Source organism: Callospermophilus lateralis, chromosome 3 (assembly GCF_048772815.1).
Source record: "Callospermophilus lateralis isolate mCalLat2 chromosome 3, mCalLat2.hap1, whole genome shotgun sequence".
Classification (NCBI taxonomy): Eukaryota; Metazoa; Chordata; class Mammalia; order Rodentia; family Sciuridae; genus Callospermophilus; species Callospermophilus lateralis.
In genome coordinates, this window is record NC_135307.1 from 4288313 (window position 1) to 4298548 (window position 10236).

Consider the following 10236-nt stretch of genomic DNA (forward strand, 5'->3'; position numbering starts at 1 on the left):
AGGAGGATCACAAGTTCAAGGCTAGCTTAGGTAATTTAGCAAGGCCTTTTCTCAAAATAAAAATTAAAAGGGCTGGTGGGAACACAGCTCGGTGGTAGAACACCCCTGGATTCGATCCCCACTATCAAAAAGAAAAAAGAAAAAGAAAAGAAAGAAAGAATTTAATTTTTTCTTTTTTACTTATTTTTCAGTTTTAGGTGGACACAACATCTTTATTTTATTTTTTTGTGGTGCCAAGAATCGAACCCAGTGCCTCACACACGCTGGGCGAGCACACACTACCACTTGAGCCACATCCCCCAGCCCCAAATTTAATTTTTTCAAATGCAAAATTGCTTTATTTTAAAAAAATGTGATTCTACAATATATATACTCAGAAAAATAAGAAATTATATCCCATCTATGTATGATACATTAAAGTATATAAGTGCATTCTACTGTCATGTATAACTAATTTTAAAAAAGGGGGGGTATCTAGCCAGGTGTAGAAGCACATACCTGTCCTCCCAGCAACTCAGGAGTTTAAAGCAGGAGGATCACAAGTTTGAGGCCAGCCTCAGCAATTTAGTAAGACCCTGTATCTAAAAATTAGAAATCAAGGTTTGGGACTGTGGCTCAGTGGCAGAGTGCTTGCCTCACATGTGTGAGGCACTGGGCTCAATCCTCAGCACCATGTAAAAATAAATAAATAAATAAAATTATTGTGTCCATCTACAACTAAAAAAAATTTTTAATTAGAAATCAAGCAGGTTAGGGTTATAGCTCAGAAATACAGCACCCCTGGGTTCAGTTCCCAGCAACACACACACACACACACACACACACACACACACACAGGAGAAGGCATTTAGCTACAGAGGGGATGTCTAGTTTAGCTTACTCTGCATACATACTGTGAGTTTGGCTTTCAGATCTTACCCTGTGATAAGACTCTGTCCACCCACAAGATATCCTTCCAGAACCAGGCTGTTCTCCCATCAGTGTCCAGCAGTCACCTTGCTAACAAGCCATGTTCTCCCTGTGTGAAACCATGCTCAGGAAGGGGAGAGGAATGCTGGCTTATGGCAGAGCCCTCCTCTTTAAACCCAGAGCTTTTCATAGGTGCTGCAGGCCTCCACCCCCGTCCATCTTCAGAACTCCACCTTCATCCTTTCACAGCTGAGAAACTAAGATTTAAGGAAAATAAGTAACTTAAAATCACAGTCAGCTAAGAGAAGAACCAGAATTCAAACCAGGTCTCATCCCTTCTGTACATGAATTCATCTCATTTTAACTAGGCACATCTTGGGCAGAGTATGAAATATGAAGATTAAAAGTGACTCTACCCTCAAGAAGCTTGTCACCCCAACACCAGAGACCTGTCTGAGGAGCACCAGAATATCCTGTAACATGGAAATCATAGGGAGGACCTGTGACTTTACCACTGCTCCCATTCTATCAGGGGCAACCCATCAAGAACAGAGTCCACCTGTGCCACCACAGGGGCTGACTGCATCCCAGGATTCACAGCCCTTCCCGGAGCATATACAGATGAAACAAGCCCCTACACACACCTGTCGAATAGCCACTGGCCATTCCTGGCTTCACACTCAAAAGCTTTACAGTGGTTCTAGCAGAGGAGCTACATAAAGTCTCCTCCAGAGCAGCCAACAACATCATTTCCTGCTAACTGTGGCAAGGGCTTGCACTCCCTAAGCAGTCTGTAGCTGTACTTACAGTCAAGATGAAATGGGTGCTGGGCTGACCATTATGTTCTCCACAGAGTGGCCAGGCCTCAGGGACATGTTCACCACTAATGAACTAATGCTTGTAAAGACACAAGGACTAAATACTATCATTATTACTAGACTCCACTCTAAATGTAAATCAGGAGAAAGAAAGGGGAAAGAAAACACATTAGCAAATCAGTTTAGGGATCGCTCTTCAGCAAGAAGCAAGCAAAGCTGAGCCACAGGGTAAAATTTTCCTGACTTTCCTCAGTGCTTGGTGTCATAGGTCAGGCAAGCACTCACCACTTAGCTACCCAACCCCTAACTGGACTTGTTCAAGCACACTGAACACAAGGGTGCTACTATAAGAAAATAACCCAGTATGATATGTCAAGTTCATTGTATTGTCTCGAGCAACTAATAAAAAATAAAAATTAAAAAAAAATAATAACCCAAAGAGAAGGAATGTACTACTGACTAGAAAAATAAGTCAATATAGGCAAAAAAAAAAAAAAAAAAAAAAGACATGGGAAGAAAGAGAAACACTACATGAAACATGTCTGCTGGAGCAATAATCTATTTACTAAAACCATGAGAACAAAACTGAAGTCTAGCCTCAGAAAGCAAAACCAAAAGTCCTGAATCAGAACAAAAAAACTGAAACTGGTTGTAATGCAGCCTCAACTGTTCAGAGCTATGGAGAAATGTGACCCACATGCAACAGGCCTGCCCCCCACTCCACCTGGTGCATGGGGGAGGGTGGCAATTCCCATCCCAAAAGGCAGGCCAGCACAAAGACAGCACCCCAGGGGGACCAGCTCCCTGCTCCATCACTCATACCCCTGAACAACAGCCACCCATGGTCCCTAAGACCCGGAATCTGCCAGCCACACTCCCCTCCACAGGCTTGCTCAGGCTCATCCTTAATGAGTACCTATGGTCCAGACTGTGTGGCACCCTGAAACCCCACCATACCCATCCTCCTGTCATGGCACCCCCTGCACCACGCTATAATCAAATCACTTTTCTGGCTCAGTCATAACATGAAAGCACCTGGAGGAAGGATAGCATCTTCCTTGACTTTTTAGCTTTAGCAACCAATAATATAACTCCTAGTATATAGGAAGTTCTCAAAAAAAATGTTTTGATTAAATACAGGTTAAATATCCTTTCTCCAAAATGCTTAAGACCATCCGTCTTTTAAATTTCTGACATTTTTGGATTTTGGAATATTTGCATATGCATAATGAGATACCTGGGGATGGGACCTAAGTTTAATCATGAAATTCATTTATGTTTGATACACATCCTTTACACATAACTTGAAGATAATTCTACACAATATGCCTGTCTTGCCTATGACCAGTGACATCAAGTCAGGAGTGGAATTTTCCATTTGTGGAGTCATACTGATACTCAAAAAGTTTTGAATTTGGCTGGGTACAATGGCACACACCTATAATCCCAGGAACTCAGGATTGCCAAGTTTGAGGCCAGCCTGAGCTACTCAGCAAGACTCTGTCTCAAAATAAAAAAAGAGGGAAGGGGAGTTGGGCTTGGGATAAAGCTCAGTGGTAGAGCTCCCCTGGACTCAATCTCCAGTATGAAAAAAAAGTTTGGGATTTTGGAGCATTTCAGATTGTGAATTTCTGGATTAAGAACACTCAACCTATAATTCTCAATTACAGCTCTCTATAATTAGAAGTCAGCATCCTTAGGACAAATCTTGGGGACATAAAGAATGCCAGGGAAAACACACACTGCCTGGGCCACAGCTCCTGCCTTGCCCCTACCTGGGAGGGCCACATATCCAACACTTTTGAGCCCCAGCTGCCTCCCAGGAAACCTATGTCCCTTCCAGTAAGCTCTGGCACACTGTCTACACTATGACGGTGACATCCTTCCCCTGCTACATCTCAGTCGCCCATTGCTATGAAAACTAACATCTGTAGGATGCCTCGCTGGCCACCTTGTTCATAACAAATGATGTTCTTCTTAGAGATGGGGACACCAATTCAGAGGCCACGAGGCCCACCCAAGCTGCCTTCCAGTTCAGCACAGAGGTGCCATGCATGGGCTGGCACCTCCACCATGCCCATGCATGGATGCCCAGGAGGAGCACCAGGCAGCTTCTGGAAAACCAACTGTACTAACCGACTGGCAGACAGAGGTGCTTATGTTAAGAGAGTCAGAAATATTACCAAGTACAAGATAAAGTTTACATTTAAATTTTAAGATAAAACAGGCTTGTCCCCACTCCCACTAAGGGAGAAGTCACACAGAAAAGCCTTCTGAAATCTATAAACTTAATTTACCCTTTAATAAGGTTGAAAACAGCAGGCTACAGTAATACAAAAATGAGGGAACTTAATTTCTTAATTTCCAGTATAGTTATGACTTCTGGGCATTAGTGGCAAGGGCGGGCTTAAATGTGCCTGTTCTTCCAGCTTTTAAGTCATGAAAAGCACCCAGGAAAGCTAAGGGTTGCAGTGGCAAATGAGATTCCCATCATGCCTCCCCATGTAACAGAACATCAGGACAGGTTTGCCCCCCGCCAGGAAAACAGTCAAAGGAGGCCCTCAAGGTCTTCCCAACTGCAGACACAGACCCCAAGGCACAGGGAACACCCAACTTGCAGCATATAGATGCAAACACTAAAAAAGCCTTACTTACTAAGTGCCTAGCAGTCAGAAAGAGGGGAGGCCTAACAAGAACCACGGCACCTCACATGTATGCAGGCCTAAGGAACACTGACTTTATAGGCACTCGCATTTCACCTCAGACTCCACTGCTGTCCTCAAGATTCTATTACCTGCCGGGTGCAGTGGTGCATGCCTGTAATCCCAGTTATTTGGGAATTGAGGCAGGAAGATGGCAAGTTCCAGGCTAACTTGGGCAACTTAGCAAGATGCTGTCCCTAAATGAGAAAGAAAAAGAGCCAGACATGGTGGTGTACATCTGTCATCCCAGCAACTCAGGAGGCTGAATTCAAAATCAAAGCCCTCAGCAACTTAGCAAGACCCTGTCTCAAAAGACAAAAATAAATTTTGGCTCAGTAGTATAACACCCCTGGGTTCAATCCCCAGTATATTTAAAAAAAAAAAAAAAATTCTGTTATCCTATTTGGTTACTTGGTTTATCTTTTCTCTCCAATTAAAGAAATCAAGTTTCCATGGGCTGGGGTTGTAGCTCAATAGTAGAGCGCTTGCCTAGCAAGTGTGAGGCCCTGGGTTCGATCCTCAGCACCACATAAAGATAAATAAATGAATAAATAAAATACAACTTAAAAAAAAATCAAGTTTCTAATAAATATGCTTTTGAGTTTTGCCACAGAATTGTTTCAACTGAATAGCCAATTAGGATATCAAAACAGCAAATCCTAAAATCTTTCTGTATAGAATGGCTTTATAATAAATTACCAAGTAGCTGGGTACAGTGGTACATTTGCCAGCTTCAACAACTTGGCAAGGTCCTAAGCAACTCAGCAAGACCCAGTCTCTAAATAAAATATCAAAAAGGGATGGGGATGAGGCTCAGTAGTTAAGTGCCCCTGGGCTTAATCCTGGTACAAAAAAAAAAAAAAATCCCAGCTACCAAATAGCCTCTATTTAATTGTTTTAATAAAATCAATATGGAACAAATCCTAGAAAAAAGTAAACCATGAGAGAAAATGAAAGACCTGACTTCTCGTTTTTTGTGAATTAAGATTTTAGGTTGTATTAGCAAGGAAGACAGGTTTGGAAGAAGGGGCCGTGTGTGTGTGTGTGTGTGTGTGTGTGTGTGTGAGAGAGAGAGAGAGAGAGAGAGATACAGAACAGTGGTTTTCATTGGGTCAAATTCTGACCTGAACATCATTTGATCAATTTCACTCTCCAGGACTCCCTCTGTCCTCCTCTTCTCCCTCCCAATTTCCTTTCTCTACCCTAATGTTCTCACTAGAAGGGTCTTTTTGTTTTTAAACCTTTACACCCCTTAAACCACCACCACTTTTGGAGATTTTATACCTACAAAAACAGTAGGGACAGCAGTGTAATGGGACCCACTGCCCATTCCCCTCTACAGATCATGCCCTTCACAGCAACAGCCTGCCAGACCCATTTGAGCTCCTGTAGTCAAGGGCCTTGCAAGAGCCAGAGGGAAGCACAGAAAGCATCCCACATGGGAACCCAATGACCAACAGCATCCCCAGCACCACATGTACTGGCAAAGAAGAAAAGGACAAGTACTATCAGATCACATCTTACCAAAAGAAATTGGGGAGGCAAAATTCTTATTGCTATCCTCAGGGTCCTCCAAGTGAGCCCAGATGGAGCCACTGTGCCAGAGACCTCCCACCATTGGGCTCAGCTCCATGGTACTCCCAGAAGTACCACCCTATGACCACCCTAACCAGTCAAGAGATTTCCATTTTTTCTTTTCTTTTTTTTTTTCCTCTTTGGCACTGGGGATTGAACCCAGGGACACTGAGCTACATTTCCCAGTCCTTTTTTTTTTTTTTTTTTTAATTTTGAGCTAGGGTCTTGCTGAGTTCCTAAGGTTGGCCTCCAACTTGCAATCCTCCAGCCTCAGCCTCCTGAGTAATCAGAATTACAGGCGTGTGCCACCACAGCTGTCTTCTAGTTTCCTCCTGGTGGATACAGCTTCCTCCATGCAGGATGGTGAAATTTTCTTTTTCCTCACTCTTCCTACCAGGCTCCTGTCCCAGGGTCACAGTCCAGTATCTCTAGCAACTCCCATCATCATGCACAGGGGCCAAAATGCCCCACATCTCCCATGAAGGCAGACGCCATGCCTCTCTCATCCTGGCATGGTAAACATAATATCATGGGAACTTGGGCACATTAACTGAGCAATAATTAAATGAAAAAAGACTCCCAAGACCCAGCTGATCCACTTATCTCAAGGAACACAGAATGCACCAGGAATCCCACCTGACTCCTGAAAGGGCAGAAGCCAGCCGTTGCCCACATTCATGACACCACACTACCTGCCACCTTGACCCACAGACCAAGAAAAGGGGAGGGTTGACCCTGAGTGCTAGAAGTCCTGCCTTCTCCTTTCTACACTGGTTTCTCCCCTCCCACACCCTTTCCTGGAACACTGTTGTGCAGACCTTAGTCAATAAAAGCTAGCTTTCCAAAGTAAAAAAAGTCACCTTGGGTTGGGGATGTGGCTCAAGCGGTAGCACGCGTGCCTGGCATGCGTGCGGCCTGGGTTCAATCCTCAGCACCACATACAAACAAAGATGTTGTGTCCGCCAAAAACAAAAAAGAAAAATAAATATTAAAAATTCTCTCTCTCTCTCTCTCTCTCTCTCTCTTAAAAAAAAAGTCATCTTGTATTTGTTGTTCATTATAAATAACAGAAATAACACAGGCACTACTTTTTTTTTTTCTGTGTGAATCTGAATTTTCTTCTCTTTCCACTAGCTCCTTAGAGACTACACAGATGTCCCCCCGCCCCCCGCAAAAAAAAACAAAAAACCATCTTTTACCTCTCTCTACTGCCCTCTTGCCTGCTGGCCTCTGGGCATCTCTCACCCTTTGACTCCCATTCCTCCTACCCAAGCCTAAGCATCAACCCCCACATTCAGGTCTCAGCTACCTCTCCCTTGTCAGCTTCCAAATCCTCTGGCCTCTCCTCCTCCTTTCTTACTATAGCTCTCTTGCCAGTTTCTGTCTGTATCTGAAAACAGATACCTGAAAAAAAATCATTTTTCTTCCTCTATGAACACTTGCAAAGAATGCAAGGGGTCCTGATTCCATAGAATAAATGCAGAGGTCCCTGGTCATGGGATTTCTTGTTAATAGTTCCTGAACTGACCAATGACAGGAAATTCATCTATTGCATAATATTTGACAGGTTAGATCACTTGCTGTTTCAAGAATCTTGCTATACAAGATGAGAAAATAGAGATGGGTAAATCTAATGCAATTTCCTTTGTGTATGTGAGCTAGCTGCTGCTTACAACACCACAGTGACAGTTTTATCTTTCTTGAAGCAGAGCTTCAGCATCTTAAAAAAGGGTTTTAAAGAATGATAAGTCACTCTCATCGTTCAGCTCATTAGCATACATATCCTGACAATACCTGAGAAAGTCCTTCTTGATTTGCACACTCAAAAATCCAAGGAAGTCTAGCAGGGATGTTTAGAGAAGGCCCAAACGCAGGGGAAAAGCAGCAGCAGCTCAGATGTTTAGTTACAGGAAGGACTCTCTCCAAGGCACAATCAGAGAAGGGAATGGCACGATGGTATCTGCACCAACTGGCCACTGCTGCTGCCTGCTTCCAGGGGAACGTCTTTGCAGCCTTTCACTGAGGCCATCTTACTAACTACAAAAAGAACAGATAGCATCCAAAGAAAAATAACTGGTCTTCTTTCCTGTCATAGAAAAATTCATATATCTTAAAAAAAAAAAAAAAAAAACGCTGGAATTCTCCCTGGCCAGCTCTCCCTGCGTCCCTGGCTTTCTAGCTGTGACAGCTGGAACAGATGGCGTCTGGGTGAGACACCTTGCATCTTAAACCTTAGCCACCATAAGGTCTGATTCTCGCTAGTGACGCTGGAATCCGCGGCGGTCTGCGGGGTCGGTCCTGAGCCCTACTCACAGAGCTCTCCCGCCTCGCGGGCATTTTCCGGTTTTCACACTGATAAGGCTTATTTTCCTCTGGCCAAATAATTTTCACCGAATGCTAAAGTGTCCCCCTGGTGAGGTCCCAGCACCGGGGAGAAGCACTTCCTCTCGCTGGAGTCATGACGCGCACCCGGGGGCCAGACCGCCTGCCCCCGGCGCTGCAGCATCTCCCAGGCCCTGGGCAGGCGCCGGCGCCAGGGGTTCTAGCCCAGCGAGGCCCGGCTCGCCCCTCAGACGCGGCGTCCACAGACACTGGCCGGGTCACGGCAAGGGGCATTTCCGCAGCCCTCGCCGGAGGGGATTCACAGATAACGCTACGGAAAAAAGCCCTGGCTCCGGTTCAGCGGCCTGCCGTGAATGTAAATGAGGGGCCTCGCGCGGCTGCACACCGCCTCCACGACTCCACGAGCACACGCATCAACGACAGCGCACACACACGCACACACCCCTGTCTCGCTCCGAAAACCGATTCCGGGCTCAGAACGAAAAACGCGAAACGAAATCGGTTCCTCGCTCAGCGGACCATTATCCCACGGCTTCTTAAATTTCAGAGCACGTCCGCAACACTTCGTCTCCATTCCCTCGTGCTCCGGACTCGGGCAAGGCGCGGTCCACTCGGAACCCGCTCTCCGGGTCCCCACGCGAGGGCCGCGTCCGCACCGCTGGCCCGTGCGGAACGTGGCTCACCGCCCGGGGCGGGCGCCGGCAGGCTCGCCTTCCTCCCTCCCCGCCTGGGACCCGCTCTGACCTTTGGCGTTAATCGGAGGTGGAGTGTGCGCATTCTGCCCGCGCCGGATCCCAGAACCGCCCGCCGCCAGCCTCTGCAGCTCCGATTATGAATCAGTCATTCATCTGCAGAGGAATGACTCAGTATAAACTTTTCAGCAGCGGCTTAAAGGAAACCCACCTCCCTCGCCGCGGCCGGAGAGGCCTGGCGCCCGCTGCCCGGCGGCGGCGGCGGCGCGGCCGGGCCGCGGCCTCCTCACAAAGTTTCCCCAAGTTGCGGCGCCGGGACGGCGAGCGGCGGCGGCGGGCAGGGCCTGCGCCGCTCGGGACCCGCCGCCCGCCGGGGACAGCCGCCGCCGCCGCCGCCACCGCCCCTTACCCCGCGGCGCGCCGCCGTCGGCCGCTCAGGGGCGCCGGGCGCGTCCTCCGCCGCCGGCCGCAGCGTCCTGCTCCCCGGGCAGCCCCATGGCGGGGGGCGGGGAAGGGCCGGCGGCCGCCGCCGCCGCCGGCTGGAAAGTCCCTGCTGCGCTGCGACCGGCTCGCGCACGCGGCGGCCGCCGCGCCGCGCCGCCTCACGCACCCTCGCGCTGGCACTTCCTCCCGCGCGCTGGAAATCCCCGCCGCCACCGGCGCGCGCCCAGGCGCGCGCGCCCCCGCCCGTTGCCAAGGGCCCTCGCCGCCGCCCGCCTTAGCAACGGCGCCGCGCGCCCCGCCCCCGTCGCGCCCCGCCTTCCGGGTCGGGAGCCGCGCAGGCCCCGCGCGCGCCCCCTCGCCGCCCCACGCGCGAGCCTGTCCCGAGTCACGTACCCCCACGCGCGAGTTGCCCACGGAGACGCTCTCGGACGTGCTCACAGGCACGCTGCCCGCGCGCGCGCGCGCACCCTGGCTCCGAGCCACAGTCCCCGCACGCACGCCCCTCGCACTTGCGCGCGGCCCAGTGGCCCGGGATGCTGCAGCCCTCCAGCCCGTGCTCCTCAGTGCCCGGCAGGACTTGGGTCTGGCCGGAGGGCGCTCCCTGGGCTTCTCCCACACCCAGGAAGCTGGGTCTCCGTCCAGGGTGAACAGGGTGCTCCAAGCCCCTGGTGGACACCTGGCCTCCCCACCCTGCTCGCACTCCTCTCCTGGCCAGCCCGAGGGCCAGGGGCTCCCTTTCTCCACGGGCCTCCT

The 10236-nt window shown here is 49.0% G+C and overlaps 1 protein-coding gene across 5 annotated transcripts in view; it reads right to left on the minus strand.

The window, feature by feature from the left end:
- Window positions 1-9708, minus strand: part of Traf3 (TNF receptor associated factor 3) — a 118944-nt gene extending 109236 nt beyond the window's left edge. For 4 of the 5 annotated variants that reach the window (XM_076849593.2, XM_076849595.2, XM_076849589.2 and 1 more), the window contains exons 1-2: window positions 9449-9561; window positions 9092-9195 (exon numbers count right to left, since the gene is read on the minus strand). The gene's annotated coding sequence lies outside the window, so the exon portion shown is untranslated. Of the gene's footprint in view, window positions 1-9091; window positions 9196-9448; window positions 9562-9649 lie in introns of those variants that run through there. The other variant, XM_076849590.2, reaches the window with a different exon arrangement.
- Window positions 9709-10236: the final 528 nt, after the last annotated feature.